The sequence below is a fragment of the Furipterus horrens genome, unplaced genomic scaffold (assembly GCF_987537825.1).
Source record: "Furipterus horrens unplaced genomic scaffold, mFurHor1.1.pri manual_scaffold_10, whole genome shotgun sequence".
Lineage (NCBI taxonomy): Eukaryota > Metazoa > Chordata > Mammalia > Chiroptera > Furipteridae > Furipterus > Furipterus horrens.
The window spans coordinates 59,321,690-59,337,849 of NW_028327180.1; positions in this window are offsets into that span (position 1 = coordinate 59,321,690).

The window sequence follows — 16,160 nt, forward strand, 5'->3', positions numbered from 1 at the left end:
TCTGTGTCTTTACTGCTTCTCATAAGAACACCAGTCTTGCTGGATTAGGGCCCACCATAACAGGCTCATTTTCTCTAAAATCCTCCCCAAGGGTATTTTTAAAAATTGATTTGAGAGAGAGAAACACCGATCAGTTGCCTCCTGTACACTCCCCAACTGGAGATCAAACACACAACCTAAATATGTGCCCTGATCGGGGATTGAACCTGCAGCCTTTTGGTGCACAAGACAAGGTTCCAACCAACTGAGCTACCCAGCCAGGGCACAGGTTCATTTACTTGATTATCTTCTTAAATACTCTATCTCCAAATGTTAAGTGTGCTCATTCTGAGGTCCTAGGGATTAGGGTTTCAGCATGTGAATTGGGTTGGGGGTCACAGTTCAGCCCATAAACCAGGGCAAGAATTTGCAGCATGGTGAGGCAGCGCAGAGTACTGATTTGAATTCTACATTTTTGCAATTCCTAGATTTTGAGAGCAAAAGACCTGGCTTTTCTGAGGTTTGGCTCCTGAGTGGGTTTCTTAGTGACTTAAATAAGAACACCCACTTCTCTTACAGTTGTGGAGGGCAGAATGTTGAATTAGGGCTTCTCCTCTCTGGGGAACCTGGTCTCGGGGTGTCAGCACCACAGGTAGCAAGGGCGCGGTGCGAGATGCTGCTGAGCACCCCCACCCCATTCTGTCTTGCCCTCAGAGCCCCCAACACCCCTGCCCCCTTGTGCATGGCACAGGAAGCTGAAAGTTCAGCTCATGTGCGCCCCTGTCAGCATCTTGGCCCCACCCCCACTCGTGCTGCTCCAATTGCACCAGCATCCTTTCCTCTTCTCAGACTTCATGGAGTCACACTCTGAAGGCCTTTGCTCTTTGCTATGAGGAACTAAATAAGTTTGTCTCAGATGTCACATCTTCAGACTCTGAAGGTGCTGACTACATTCCCCTGCCCTCCCCTTCCTTGCCTCTAAGTCATAGTCATTTTACTTGTTGATCTTCACTCTGTCAGACATGCTTCAACGTGAGTTCCCTCACAGGAGAAACCTTCACAGAAGGTGCTCAGTAAAGGGTTGTTGAATGAGATCAAGCTGTGAAGATAAAGCAAAGATGCCTGAGCTGTCTCCCACTCTCTAGGAACCTTGAAATCCCGCACTGAAACCACATAATTTTCCCCTTTCTTTAAGCACATATGAAAATCACCACCAGCAACAACAACAGTAATTCATTTATGGCAAGATTGCCAAGTATTGGCCATGTTTATTCTTTGATTGCTCATACTAGCTCTATGAAGAACACATTATGATCCTATAGAAGAGAAAACTGAGGCTCAGAGAGGTGTCTAAGTTGTACATTTGTTAAGTGATGGAATCAGGAGTCATGTTCATAAGCTTACTCACCACGTTATGCTGTTTCCCCAGGAAGTGGGTCTGTTGAAGTTTCCACTGTAGGCTGCAGTCCTGGAAGCAGCACTTGGTCTTCAGGAAAGAAGAACCTACCACTAAGATGTCCCAAGTCTCACCAACTTAGACTTTCGTCAACTGCCCCTACCTCCTCACTCATCCTGGGCAGGACAGGCTCCCTGGCACCCTGGAATTGGTTGGAATGGAGTCTGTTAGGGCCTGAATTGTGCCACTCAATCTATATGTTGAAGTCTTAATCCCAACACTCAGAGTGTGACTATATATAGAGATAGGGTCTTTAAAGAGATTATTAAGTTAAAATGAGGTCTTTAGGGTGGGTCCTGACCCACTATGACTGGTGCCCTGATACAGAGAAGAAACTTGAGTGTACACACACAGAGGGAAGACAACGTAAAGACACAGGGAGACTATCAGCTGCTAGGAGAGTGGATTGGGACAGTCTCCCTCACAGCCTCCAGAGAAACCAACCCTGTTAATTGCTTGATCTCAGACTTTTTAGCCTTGAGGACTGTGAGACAATACATTTCTGTTGTGTAAGCTCCCAAGTCTGTGGTCCTTTGCTTTGCAGCCCCAGCAAACTAAAGTAGAGCCCTTGGCTGGAGCCAGGTGCCATGATGTGGATGGGTTGGCGTATCAGTCAGGATGAGTTATATAGTATGCTGCTGTAACAAGTGAGCCCAAAATCATGGGGACCTAAAACTATGCAAAGTTAATTTCCTACTCTCAGGATATACCCAAAACAGGTCATCTGGGGATTTGTTGCCATGTACCCCACTCCACCAGAGTGATGAGCAGCCAGTGTTTGAAATGGTTCAGGTCACTGTAATGGAGAAAAAGAAATCCCTGAGGGCCCTCGCATCAGCAATTAAGTACTCTGGCCTGGAAATGACACTGCATTTTTGCTCACTGCTCATGAGCCAAAACAAGTCACATGGCCCTACCCAACCAGAAGGGACATACCTTACCAGTGTGCTCAGGAGAGAGAGCAATGTAAATATTAACATCATTCAACACTAACAGTTAGTTTTCACTGGGGCATCCAGGCTACTTCTCTCTGGTTCCAGATCTTGAGACTCAACTAATGCCAAGAAACCTTGGGGTTCTAGTGAGGGCCCGGGTTCTGTGTCAGGGGACCTGTCCTGCATGGAGCTTATAGGAGTTGGCCAAGAAGAGTGGAATCAGAGGACACTGGTAGGGTCAGGCTCACAAAAGGGTTTGCTTGGTGTGTTTTGGCCTGGTCTCTGGAAATGGCCACATAGAGGTCAGACAGGGAATTGACAACCAGATGGGACCCCAGGATCTGAGAAGCAAAGTTAAAGGGCCTCTCATCCATAATGTTGCCATATGATTCCTCAAACCACTTCTACCCATGAGAAATGAGAACACATGTGCATCAAAATCTTGTACATGAAAGTTCATAGTAACATTATTCATACTAGCCAATCAAAGCCAATCAGTGGGTGAATCGATAAACAAATTGTGGTCTACACATACAATGGAATACTATTTAGTCATAAAAAGGAGTGGAGTCCTGATACAGACCACAAAGCAGATGACACTTGAAAACATTATGCTAAATCAAAGAAGTCAAATACAAAGGCCACATAGTCCATGATCTCATTTGTATGAATGATTCTATTTGTATGATATATCTAGAATAGGCGAATCTCTAGATGAGCAGTTGTCAGGGGAGGGGGGAGGGGGAATGTGGAATGACTTTTAATGAGTATAGGGCTTCTTGTGGAGTGATAGAAATGTTCTCTTCTTCAGCTTTATTGTTGTGTAATTGACAAAACAGTATAATATATAAAGTGCACAATGTGACTACATGTACACATTGTGAAAGGATCCCCCATTGAGTTAGTTAATACCTGTCACCTCATGTATTTACCTTGTTTTGGGTGAGTACACATAAGCTCTGCTCTCTTAGGGAATTCCAATTACACAATAGTGTTATCAACTACAATCACCATGTTTTACATCAGGTCCTCAGGCTTTGTTCATTGTATAACTGGAATTTCATGCCCTTTTATCAACCTCTCCTTATTTTCCCCAGTCACCCCCAGCCTCTGGTAACCATTTCTCTGTTCTCTGTTCCTGTAAGTTCTGCTTTTTAATTTCAAATTCCATATAAAAGTGATACCATGCAGTATTTGTCTTTCTCTGTCTGGCTTATGTCAGCATAATGTCAGGTTCATCCATGTGTTGTTAATGGCAGGATTTCCTTTTTTTTAAGGGCTGAATAATATTCCATTGTGTATATAAATCACAGCTTCTTTACCCAGTCATTTGTCCATGGCCACTTAGGTTGCTTTCATGGCTTGGCCATTGTGAAGGATACTGCAATGAACATAGGACACAGATCTCTCTGAGATAAAGATTTCATCTCTTTTGCATATATTGCTAGGGGTAAGATTGCTGGGTCCTATGGTAGTTCTATTTTTAGTGTTTTCAGTACCCTCCATCCTATTTTCCATAGTGGCTGCACTAATTTCCATTCCTACCAACAGTGCACGAGGGTTACTTTTCCCCACATCCTGTGATGGAAATGTTCTCAGACCCAGTGAGGCAATGGTCGCGCAGCTCTGTGAATACACCAAAGCCCACTGAAGCGCACACTTCTCACAGGCAAATTACATGGTATGTGACTCAGATCTACAGGCAGGGCAGGGAGCTTTTAGGAACAGAGAACTTTTTTCAGAATGAGGGGACTCTGCCTCTTGTCAGCTGGGTGGCTCATATTTCTCACCTTCCTTTTACATAATTTTAGTCCCCAACTCAAAAGTTTGCTTTGTGGTTTAAATAAAATGAAATAGATTCTTAGGGGGACACACGCACAAGCAAGCGGGCATGCTGCACGCCCACACCCCTTCCTGGATGGCTTCTTACTTCGGCCACCAGGGGGCGATCCTGCCGGATGTCTGGGTGTGGGGCCCCAAGTGGGCCGACTTCAAGGGTGGAGTTTTCCTCTGGAGGGTTCGGGGTGGAGCAGTTAACTAACTCCTTGCTTTTTTTTTTTTTTTTTTGTCCTTTAGGGTAAACAACATTTACTGGGGCGTGAGTAGTGCTTTTTTTCATTATTAAGTGATTACCATGTACTTAAAATAACATTTAAAAACAAAGCATAAAAGTAAAGATAATATGCCCTGGTCAGGTGGATCAGTTGGTTGGAGCCTCATCCTATACACCAAAAAGGTTGCGGGTTTGAGCCCCAATCAGTCGGGGCCCGTAGGGGAGGCAACTGATGAATGTTTCTCTCTCACATCAATGTTCCTTTCTGTTCTCTCTCCCTTCCTTTCTCTAAAATCAATAAACAAAAAGTAAAGGTAATATGTGTTCATTTGGAAATATAGATTTGTGATATGTGTTCATTAAAACATTTGGAAAACACAGTATAAAAATGGAACACACGTCATCCAGATTACACTGCCCAGACATGAACATTGCTGCTATTTTCTTCCCCTTTCCCGGTTTCTTACTCCACATTTACTTTAAATATCTGGTTTTGCTCTTATTGGAACTCGAAGCCATAAAAGAAAATATGGCTAGACCTGACGACATGACAAAGACAAAAGACCAACAAAGCAACAGCTTGGAAAGAAATATTTGCAACATAAATTATAGGCAAAAGGTTGATAATTGTTAATGTTTATTAAATGCTTACTACATACCTGGCACTGCTCTGGGTGCTTTATATATACAAACGGCTTTAATGCTCAGCCTCTGAGATAGATGCTGTTATTATCTCCAGCTTGTGGACGAGAAAGTGACACACAGAGGAGTTAAGCACCTTGCCCAAGCTCACAGCCAGTAAACATCAGACCTTGGATCAAAGCCGCTTGGCCCCATGGCTCATACTCCTACCCCTACATCGTTATGTGACTTTGTGGAGTCTAGGTTGACATTGAGACTAGTGCACGGTAGAAATATAAACAATATGTAACAGTAGAAATACAAACCACACACACACAAAAAAAATCCTCAATCTCCCTAGTAATCAAATTTTAGTTTTTTCTTTTAATCCCCCCACCCCGCCGTTTTTATTCCCTAACCCTAACCCATTGTTTTCATTCTTTAATTTGGCAAATATTTAAAAAATCGATTACATCAATTTTTAACAGAGAATTGGATGAATGATACACATTGCTACACTGTTGGGCAAGGAAAGTGTAAATTACTGAAAATTTTTTGGAAGGGAATTTGTGGTTGAATAAAATATTTATAGCATATCACTGCTGTGGCCATTCTATATCCAAAAATTGCTTCCATTAATACCGGTGCCTAACAATGTGTGCTCATTGCAGTCTGGCTCACCACAAAGCCGTCGTTCCTAAAACTGTAACATGGAAAAACAGTCTCAATGCCTGACAATAGGGGCATAGATGAGGGATTAGGGTGTGACTTGCTAGAGGATACTCTGCAGCTGCTAAAAACAGGGCAGCCCTACATTCCTGACTTGGAAAACTCCCCAGGTGTGTCGCTCCATGAAGCAAACAGCCAGGGAACAATGACAGCATAATTGAATTTCAGCTAAAAACACAAACGGCACACAAGTGTGTACATGCATAAGACATCTTGAAAGTCTGTTTAAGTCAACTGTGGTTCTGTGTGGAAAGAAGTGGCAGTGTGAGAGTGGCTGGGACATTTTTGTATTTTCACTTTTACAATAAGATTGTATTATATTGATATTTTTAAAGCCCCAGAAAATATCTTGTTAAACATTCCTTAAAAGCATGACACCTTCTCTCTACCCAACCCCCACGGCTGCATCATTATTTAACCAGTTCTTCCTGCTGGGTATTTAAGTTGTTGCCAGCTGTTCACATGAGAAATGAAATTGGGATAAATATCCTTAGTACATTAATCTTCAGGTTTCCTTGTGCTACCGCCCTTTCATGGGTGAAGAAATAAATGAACAAGCAATGTTAGAGAAAAAAAATCTCAGAAGTGGAAATGCTGGATCTAAGCAGTTTAGTCAATAGTTCTTGATGCATTTGGCCAAGTTGCCTTGGGAAAAGGGTCCACGCCCCAGTAGTGGATGCAAAGTCCTATTTCACAGAGCACTTGAAAGCACCAAGCAGGATCCCAATTTTAAAATACCTACTGATGCAACATCCAAGCAGGGCTATTCTATGTCGGGCTCCATTCTAAGTGTCCTGCACTTACCTCTTTATTTATTCCTTGTAACAACCTTACTTTTCTTGTTATAGGTAAAGTGAGGCACAGAATAATCAGATGACTTGGTCAACAGTCTGACTTTTAAATAAGAAGCCCACTTTCATTTCTGATGTTTTTTATCTGGACCTCTCACTTTTTTCTTGATAAATCTGGTTAAAAGTTTGTCAGTCTTGTTTATTTCTTCAAAGAACCAACTCTTAGTTTCATTGATGTTTTGTATTGATTTTTAGTCCCTATTACATTTATTTCTGCTGTAATCTTTATTACTCCCTTCCTTCTACTCATTTTGGTTTTGTTTGTTGTTTTTTACCAGTTCCTTTGAGTGTAAAGTTAGATTGTTTACTTGAGATTTTTATTGTTATTGCTTCCTGAGATAGGCCTGTAATGTTTTGAGTTTCCCTCTTAGGATTGCTTTCCCTGTGTCCCACAGATCTGGGTTATCGTGCTCTCATTTTCATTTGTTTCAAGGTAGCTACTGATTCTTCCTTGATCTCGTTGTTGACCCATTCATTGTTTAATAACATGTTAGTTAGTCTCTATGTCTTTGTGTGTTTTACAGTGTTTTCCTTGTGATTGATTTCTAGTTTCGTGGCATTGTGGTCAGAGAAGATGCTTGATGTGATTTCAGTCTTCTTAAGTTTACTGAGGCTTGTTTTTTGTCCTAACGTGTGGTCTATCTTAGAAAATGTTGCATGTATACTTGAAAAGAATGTGTATTCTGCTGGTTTGGGGGTGAAATTCTTTGAAGATGTCAATTAAATCCATTCAATCTAGTGTGTTGTTTAAGGCTGATGTCTCTGTTGATTTTTCTGCCTGGAAGATCTATCCATCAAAGTCAATGGGATGTTAAAATTCCTGTCTATCTCTTCCTTTATGTCCATCAAGATAGGCTTCACTTATTTAGGTGCTCCTATGTTGGGTTATATCCTTTTGTTGGATTGTTCCCTTTAACATTATATAGTGTCCTTCTTTGTCTCTTACTATAGCCTTGGTTTTAAAGTCTATTTTATTGGATATAAGTACTGCTACCCCAGCTTTTTTTGTTTGTTTGCTTTTTCATTTTCATTTGCATGAGATAACCTTATCCCTTTAATTTTAGTCTGTGTGTATCTTTTGATGTGAGATGGGTCTCTTGGAGGCAGCATATATATGGGTCTTGCTTTTTTTTTTTTTTATAATGTTTTTTATTGATTATATTGTTACAACAGTTCCAATTTTCTCCCCCCTGTTCCCCTCCACCCAGCACCCCCCTCCCCCAGCAATCCCCCCCAAGTCCATACCCCTGGTTCATAAAAATTAACTATCCCCCCCCTCTCAAATATTAGGACCCTTTGTAATCTTGTAAAGGACAATGGGCGAAGGTCTCAAGCTCCTCTAGCTGCTTCAAGCTGGACATGGTCGTCGTCCTACCTACCCTTGGGTCTTGCTTTCTTATCCATTCAGCTACTCTCTGTCTTTTGACTGGAACATTTAAGCCATTTACATTAAAAGTGATTATTGATAGGTTGACACCAAAGAAATAAGAAGGATTTAAAGAAAATATTGCAAACAACTATATGCCAACAAATTAGACAATCTGGAAGAAATAGATACATTTCTAGAAAAATACAGTCTTCCAAAACTGAATCAGAGAACCTGAATAGACAGGTTACAACTAGTGAAACTGGAGCAGTTATCAAAAAACTCCCAACAAACAAAAGTCCTGGACTGGATGGCTTCACAAACATTCAAAGAAAAACTAACATTTATCCTTCTCAAACTTTTCCAAAAAAAAAAAAAAAAAATTCAAGAAGAGGGAAGACTCCCAAGATTATGTCATGAGACCAGCATTATCCTAATTCCAAAACCAGATGAAGACAATAAAAAGGAAAAAAATATATAGGTCAATATCCCTTATGACCATAGATGCTAAAATCCTCAACAAAATATTAGTAAGTCATATCTAGCAATACATTAAAAAGTTCATACACCATGATCAAGTGGGATTTATTCCAGGGATGTAAGGTTAGTACAATATCTGCAAAGCAATAAATATAATACACCACATAAACAAAATGAAGGAGAAAAGTCACATAATCAATCAATAGATGCAGAAAAAGCATTTGATAAAATCCAGCATCCATTTATGATGAAGACTCTCAGCAAAGTGGGAACAAAGGGAACATACTTCAATGTAATAAAGGTCATATGTGACAAACCCACAGCCAACATCATACTGAACAGACAAAAACTAAAAGTGTTTGCCTTAAGACTGGGAACAAGACAGAGATGTCTTCTTTTACCTCTCTTATTCTACATACTACTGGAAATCCTAGCCACAGCAATCAGACAAGAAGAAATAAGAGGCATCCAAATTGGAAAGAGGGAAGTAAAACTGTCATTATTTGCAGATGACATGATATTGCACATAGAACACCTTAGCCCTGGCTGGTGTGGCATAGTAGATTGAGCACTGGCCTACAAGTGGAAAAGTCATGGGTTTGAATCCCAGTCAGGGCACATGCCTGGGTTGCAGGCCATGCCCCTGGTTGGGGACATGCCAGAAGCAACTTATTGATGTGTCTCTCACACATCAATGTTTCTCTTCCTCTCTCCCTACCTTCCCCTCCCTCTAAAATATAATAAATAAAAGAATTGTGAAAGTCTCTTTAAAAAAAGAAGGAAAAAAAAAAAAAAAACCCAACCCTACAGACTTCACCAAAAAAGTTATTTTAGAACTAATAAATGAATTCAGCAAAGTAGCAGGAAACAAAACTAATATCCAAAAATCTGGCATTTCTATACACCACCAATGAACTATCAGAAAGAGAAACCAAGAAAATAATCCCATTTACTACTGCAACAAAAAAAATTAGGTACCTAGAATAGGATAAATTAAAACTGGACTTAATGCAGTCCCTTTAATGACAAGGAGGGTAATCTTAAAGAGAAAAATCACGATTCAAGTAAAATCACAATGTTCAGTGGTAGACTATAAAGTAGTGCAGCTAACTGTCTTTAAAGTTTATCCTCATTTAAAGTTTATTTTCACTTGAAAGCTAAACCAGGTCTGTGACATCATCAAAGATGCTTAATTTACAGGCAACAAGAATGTCAAATGCCTTGCAACTGGATGTCTTTCCAATAAGACAGTCTTGCAGACTTAAGAGACTGGTTTGTGGGTTATGTTGCATAAATGAACGTGTGTGTTCTGTTTTCATAGGGCATAAGCTTATGATCTCATTACCTGAGTGATTGTCTGCACATATAGGCCTCACTTAATCTTGTCTGTATCGCTGCCTCCTGAGACTTAATGGTTTAGCTGAATTAAGTGGCTGGGTTGGTGAAGTATGGGGTGGTCTGTGGGCTTCACTTTAAAACTGGTTTCTCTTTTCTATCCTAATGGCTTGGACAGAAACGGCCCAGAGGTTTGAGAGGGGGGAAACCTAAAATATTTCCCTCAGCCCAAACTAAGTATAATGGGCAAAAGGGTTTTTGACAGGTGAGACGTGCTTGGCACACCTTCCTCCAAAGAAGCCCTTTTTTCCCCCTAATGTGGGACATTGAAAAATTAATACCTGCCTTTTGTCATCTAGTAGTTATGGATTGAATGATGTCTTTTAACCCTTTTTGCCAAATCTGTTGCCCCCAGAACACAACAAGGATGCCAGCCTGTTAAACCAAGCACACCATTGTCCGGGGACAGCCAACTGACCTGGAGTCTGCAATATCCTTCACCATGTGGGAATGCCACCCTCCTCTCCACACCTCCACTCTTATTAGGGATTTCTGGACCAAGTGTGGGTAGGACGACAACCATGTCCAGCCAGAAGCAGCTAGAGGAGCATGAGACCTTCACCATTTGTCCTTTATAAGATTATAAAGGGTCTTAAGTCTGAGGGGGGGGAACTGTTATTTTCTAATGTTATAAAAAATTAATTAATTAATTAATTAATTTTTAAAAAGACTGATATAGGAAAGGGTGAAGCCAAGGAACTTACATGGATGACCCATGGACATGAACTAAGATGGGTGGGATTGCTGGGGGAGGGAGAGTGCTGGGCAGAGGGGAGCAAAGGGGGAAAAATTGGAACTATTATAACAATATAATCAATAAAATGTACTTAAAAAAAAGGTACCTAAGAATAAACTTTTAAAATCTTCATTCAAGGATATGTTAATTGATTTTAGAGAGAGAAGAAGGGAAAAAGAGGGAGACAGACATTGATCCACTAGTGATCTTCTGTATGCGCCCTGACGGGGATGGAAGTTGAGACCTAGGTATGTGACCTGACTCAGATTTGAACCCGCAATCTTTTGGTGTGCGGAATGATGCTCCAACCAGCAGAAGCACCCAGCCAGGACAGCCTAGGAATAAATTTAACTAAAGAATTAAAAGGCCTGTACTGTACTTAGAAAACTACAGGACATTAAAGAAAGAAATTAAGGAAGATGCAAATAAGTGAAGCACATACTGTGTTCATGGATTGGAAGAATTAAATCATTAAATGTCCATCCTACCTAAAGCAATCTATACATTCAACACAATCCCTATTAAAATGTCAATGACATATTTCACAGGTCTAGAACAAATATTCTAAAAATTTATATGGAACTAAAGAAGACCCTGAATAGCCTCCCCAATCTTGAGAAAGAACAAGGTTGGAGGGATCACAAAACCTGGTCATTGTAATCAAAAGAGCCTGATATTGGCTAAGAACAGGCATGTAGATCATTGGAACAGGAACTGAGAGCCCAGAAATAAACTCACATCGCTATGGTCAATTAATATTTGACAAAGGAGGCAACAGCATTTATTGAGTAAAAACAGTCTTTTCAATAGATAGTGTTCGGAGAATTGGACCGGTACAGGCAAAAAAATGAAACTAGACTACCAGCTTACACCATACACCAGAATAAACTCAAAATGGATAAAGACTTAAATGTAAGCCATGAAACCATAAAAATCCTAGAGGAAAACACAGGCAGTAAAATCTCAGGTATCTCATGTAGCAATATTTTTGTCGATACATCACCTCAGGCAAGGGAAACAAAGGAAAAAATAAACAAATGAGACTACATCAAACTGCAAATTTCTGCACAGCTAAAGAAAACATCAACAAAATGATAAGGGAACCCACTGCATGGGAGAACATATTCACCAATGAGACGTCTGATAAGGAGTTAATATCCAAATTTATAAAGAACTTATACGACTCAACACCAAGAAGATAGATAATCCAATTAAAAAATGAGTAAAGGACTTGAACAGACACTTCTCCAAAGAGGACATACAGAGAGCCCACGGACATATAAAAAATTCTCAGTGTCACTAATCATCAGAGAAATGCAAATAAAAACCACAATGAGATACCACCTCACACCAGTCTGAATGGCCATCATTAACAAATTAACAAACAGCAAGTGCTGATGAGGATGTGGAGAAAGGGGAACCCTTATACACTGTTGGTGGGAATGCAGACTGGTGCAGTCACTGTGGAAGACAGTATGGAGTTTCCTCAAAAAATTAAAAATAAATCTGCCTTTTGACCTAGCGACCCCACTTCTGGGGTTATATCCTAAGAATCCTGAAACACCAATTAAAAAGAACCTATGCACTCCTATGTTCATAGCAGCACTGTTTACAATATCCAAGATCTGGAAACAGCCGAAGTGCTCATCAGTAGATGAGTGGATTAAAAGAACTGTGGTACATCTACACAATGGAATACTATTTGACATGAAAAAGAAGGAAATCTTACATTTTGCAACAGCATAGATGGACTTGGAGATTATTATGCTAAGTGAAATAAGCCAGTCAGAGAAAGACAAATACCATGTAATTTCACTAATACAGGGAATCTAGTGAACAAAATAAACTGATAAACAAAATAGAAACAGAGGCATGGACAGATGGAACCGACTAACAGCTGTAAGAGAGGAGGAGAGGAGGGGCTGCAAGAAAAAAGGTGAAGGATTAGCCAATGATCATACATGTATGACTCGTAGATGCAGACAACAGTGTGGTGATGGTCAGAGGGAAACAAGGATGGGGACTGAGAGGAGGGAGGACAGAGGGGAAAAATAAGGACATCTACAATAGTGTCAACAATAAAAAAATAAAAAAGAAACCTAGAGTTCAGCACAATGGGTTGAGACTCTGAGTTCATGACCTCTCTAACAGTAATGTCTTTTCAACTTTTTCTGTGAAGGGTCAGTAAGTAAACATTTTCAGTCTTAGGGACCATACAGTTTGTGTTGTGACCACTCAACTCTCCCATTTGTAAGTCAAAGGCAGCCAGATAATATGGGAATGAGGGGGTATGCCTGTGCCCCAATAGAACTTTATGTGTGAAATCTGAATTTCATATAATTTCAAGGTGCTGTCAGATACACTTTTTTAATTTATTGTTTTCCTATTACAGTTGTCCTATTCCCCCCGTGCTCCCTGCTACCCTGTCCACCCACCCACCCACAGTCAATCCCCACCCTGTTGTCCACGTCCATGGGTCATTTATACTAGTTCTTTGACTAGACCATTTCCCTTCTTTCCCCGTTTTTCCCCCTTCCCCATCCACCTGGTCACTGTCAGTCTGTTCCTTGTTTCCATGCCTCTGGTTCTATTTTGCTCATTTGTTTCTTTTGTTCATTAGTTTCCTGTATTAGGTGATATCATATGGTGTTTGTTTTTTGCTGCCTGGCTTATCTCACTAAGCATAATACTCTCCAGTTCCATCCATGTTGTCACAAAAGGTAGGAGTTCCTTCTTTCTTTCTGCTGCATAGTATTCCATTGTGTAAATGGACCAGTTTTTTGATCCATTCATCCATCTACTGATGGGCACTTAGGCTGTTTCCAGCACTTGGCTATTGTAAATAACACTGCTATGAACATAGGGGTGCATAGGTTCCTTTGAATTGGTGTTTCAGGATTCTTTGGGTATAATCCTAGCAATGGAATCTATAATCAAAACAGTCTGGTACTGGTATAAGAACAGACATATAGATCAATGGAATAGAATAGAGAGCCCAGAAATTAACCCAAGTCTCTATGGTCAACTATTATTTAACAAACGGGGAAAGAGCATAAAATGGAGAGAAAATATCCTCTTCAACAAATGGTGCTGGGAGAACTGGACAGGGGCATGCAAAAAAAAATGAAACTAGACCACCAACTTACACCACACACCAGAATAAACTCAAGATGGAAAAAAGACTTAAATGTAAGCCGTGACACCATAAAAGTCCTAGAGGAAAACATAGGCAGTAAAATTTCAGATATTTTTCTTTTGATTTTTAAGAATCATTTATTTATTTTTAAAGAGACGGGAAAGGAGGGAGAAAGAGAGGGAAAGAAACATTAATGTGCAAGAGATAGATTGGTTGGTTGCCTCTCGCACAACCCCAACTAAGGACCTGGCCCACAACCCAGGCATATGCCCTGACTGAGAATCAAATCAGCGACCCTTTGGTTTGCAAGCCCACACTCAATGCACTGAGCCACACCAGCCAGGGCTTAAGAATAATTTTTAAATGTCTAACTCATTTTTAGTTTGCAGGCCATACAAAAATGAATGGTGGGTGGTTTTGGTTGCTGAGCCATAGTTGCCCTTCTCTGTTTTAGTTGTTCACTGTATATCAAAGATAGTAACCCATTGTAATTTATGTTGCAAATATTTTTATACTGACTTGTATTATGGCTTCCTTTTTTTACTTGTAGTTCTTCTTGAATTTAGTTTTTTTATGAGGTGTGGTAGGGTTTGAAATAATTACTTTCTCAAATGTTCAACCAGTTGTTCAAGCCACATGTATTAAATATTCTATCCATTCCCCACAAATTTGAAATGTTATCTTTATGAAATATTAATATTATCAAAATGCATTATGCTACATTTTATAGGTAAGAAGAATGATACATAGGTAGATTGAAACTAGAGTTTGTGTAAACATATAAGAACTCAGTTTCTTTAATATGACTTTTTCCTTAATTCAAGCTGGCTTTGACCATGGCAGACTGCACATCCACTCCCTTAATCATTATTATTATTATAATCGCTTTTCCTTCCTCCCTCCCTCCCTTCCTTCCTTCCTTCCTGTTTTAGTCTTCACCTGAGGATATGTTTATTGATTTTAGGGAGAGAGAAACAGGGCAACATCAATATGAGAGAAACATCTATGGGTTGCCTCCCATACATGCTCCAACCAGGGTCAAACCCAAAACCCAGGCATGTGCCCTGACTGGGAATTGAACCTGTGACATTTTGATGTAGGGGATGATGCTCCAACCAGCCAAGCCACCCAGCCAGGGCCATTCCCTTACTGATTAGGCCTTTAGAACATCAGGTTCTGATCAGCCTTGAGGGTAAAGGCTCAGGCCCAGCCCCGGCATCTTGGTTGGTTGGAGCATCATCCAGATGCACCAAGGTTGTGGGTCCAGTCCCCTGTCAGGGCACATACCAGAAGCAACCAATAAATGCATAAACATTAAAAAGTCAAATTAAAAACAAAACAAAACAAAACAGAACAAAGCCTCAGTTCTGTTGATCAAGGGAATACAGTTTGGGGCAAACTGAAGATAATACTTTGACTTCAGTTGTGTTTCAGCCTCAGGCCCTTGAAGGCAGAGCTGACTCTGCTGACCAGCCACACCACCACACCCGCATGAAACTGGACAGAGTGACACCATGGCTGACGTCAGGGCCTGAAACAGAGATCAACTGCCCCTTCCCTGCCCCTACCAAGCAGTGGAACCCACGGCTCCAACTCATTTAGTCACCAGGACTAGTGATTCTTCCTGTATATAATTGGTCCCCGTGCAGGTCACCAGGGACCCTGGTCTTATGCGGTGCTAGCTCACCTGTGTCTCGGGGCTTGGTGCCATTTCCTTAATTAAACCTTTACTTTTGTTTGAATTGTTCACATTTTATTGGACTTTGATGCACACAGGCAAAGAACCTCTTTAGTTTTCTAACATCTGTTCTTTTCTATTAATGTTTTTTCATTCTTGTAATTGTTTCATAGTCTTTATATTATTGTCATTTTATGGTAGTTTCATCCATGTTTTCCCAAGTTTTATTCTGATGTTCTTGCTTGTTTATCCTTCCAGATATATATCAATCTTCCAGAGATTTCTCCAAATAGCTTCCCCTCAAGACACTAGAATTTTTATTTGAAAGTATTTTAAACCTATAAATAAATTTAGAGAATATCAGCAAACTTATAATATAAAGTCACTACCCAGTAATGCTTTCAGTTCTCCATTTAATTGAAGCCTTCATTTATGTTTCTCATAATATCGTGTCCTACCCACTTCTTGTTAATTTTATCTTAATTTTGTTACTATTGTGAATGAATGTATTAAACTAATCAATTATGTCTGGCATTTAGAAAAGCTATTGAATGTTCTATTTTTATTTTGTAACTGGCCGCACTTACTGGTTCTAATAATTTCCCATTGGTTTTCTAAGCAAACAATGATGTCAATGATGAATCACCTCCATTCCCCCATAACTGCATGTCTTATTGCTTTCTCTGGCACCTGCACAAAACGAAGCTGATATTGATCACACATGATATTGATAATTATTATTTCT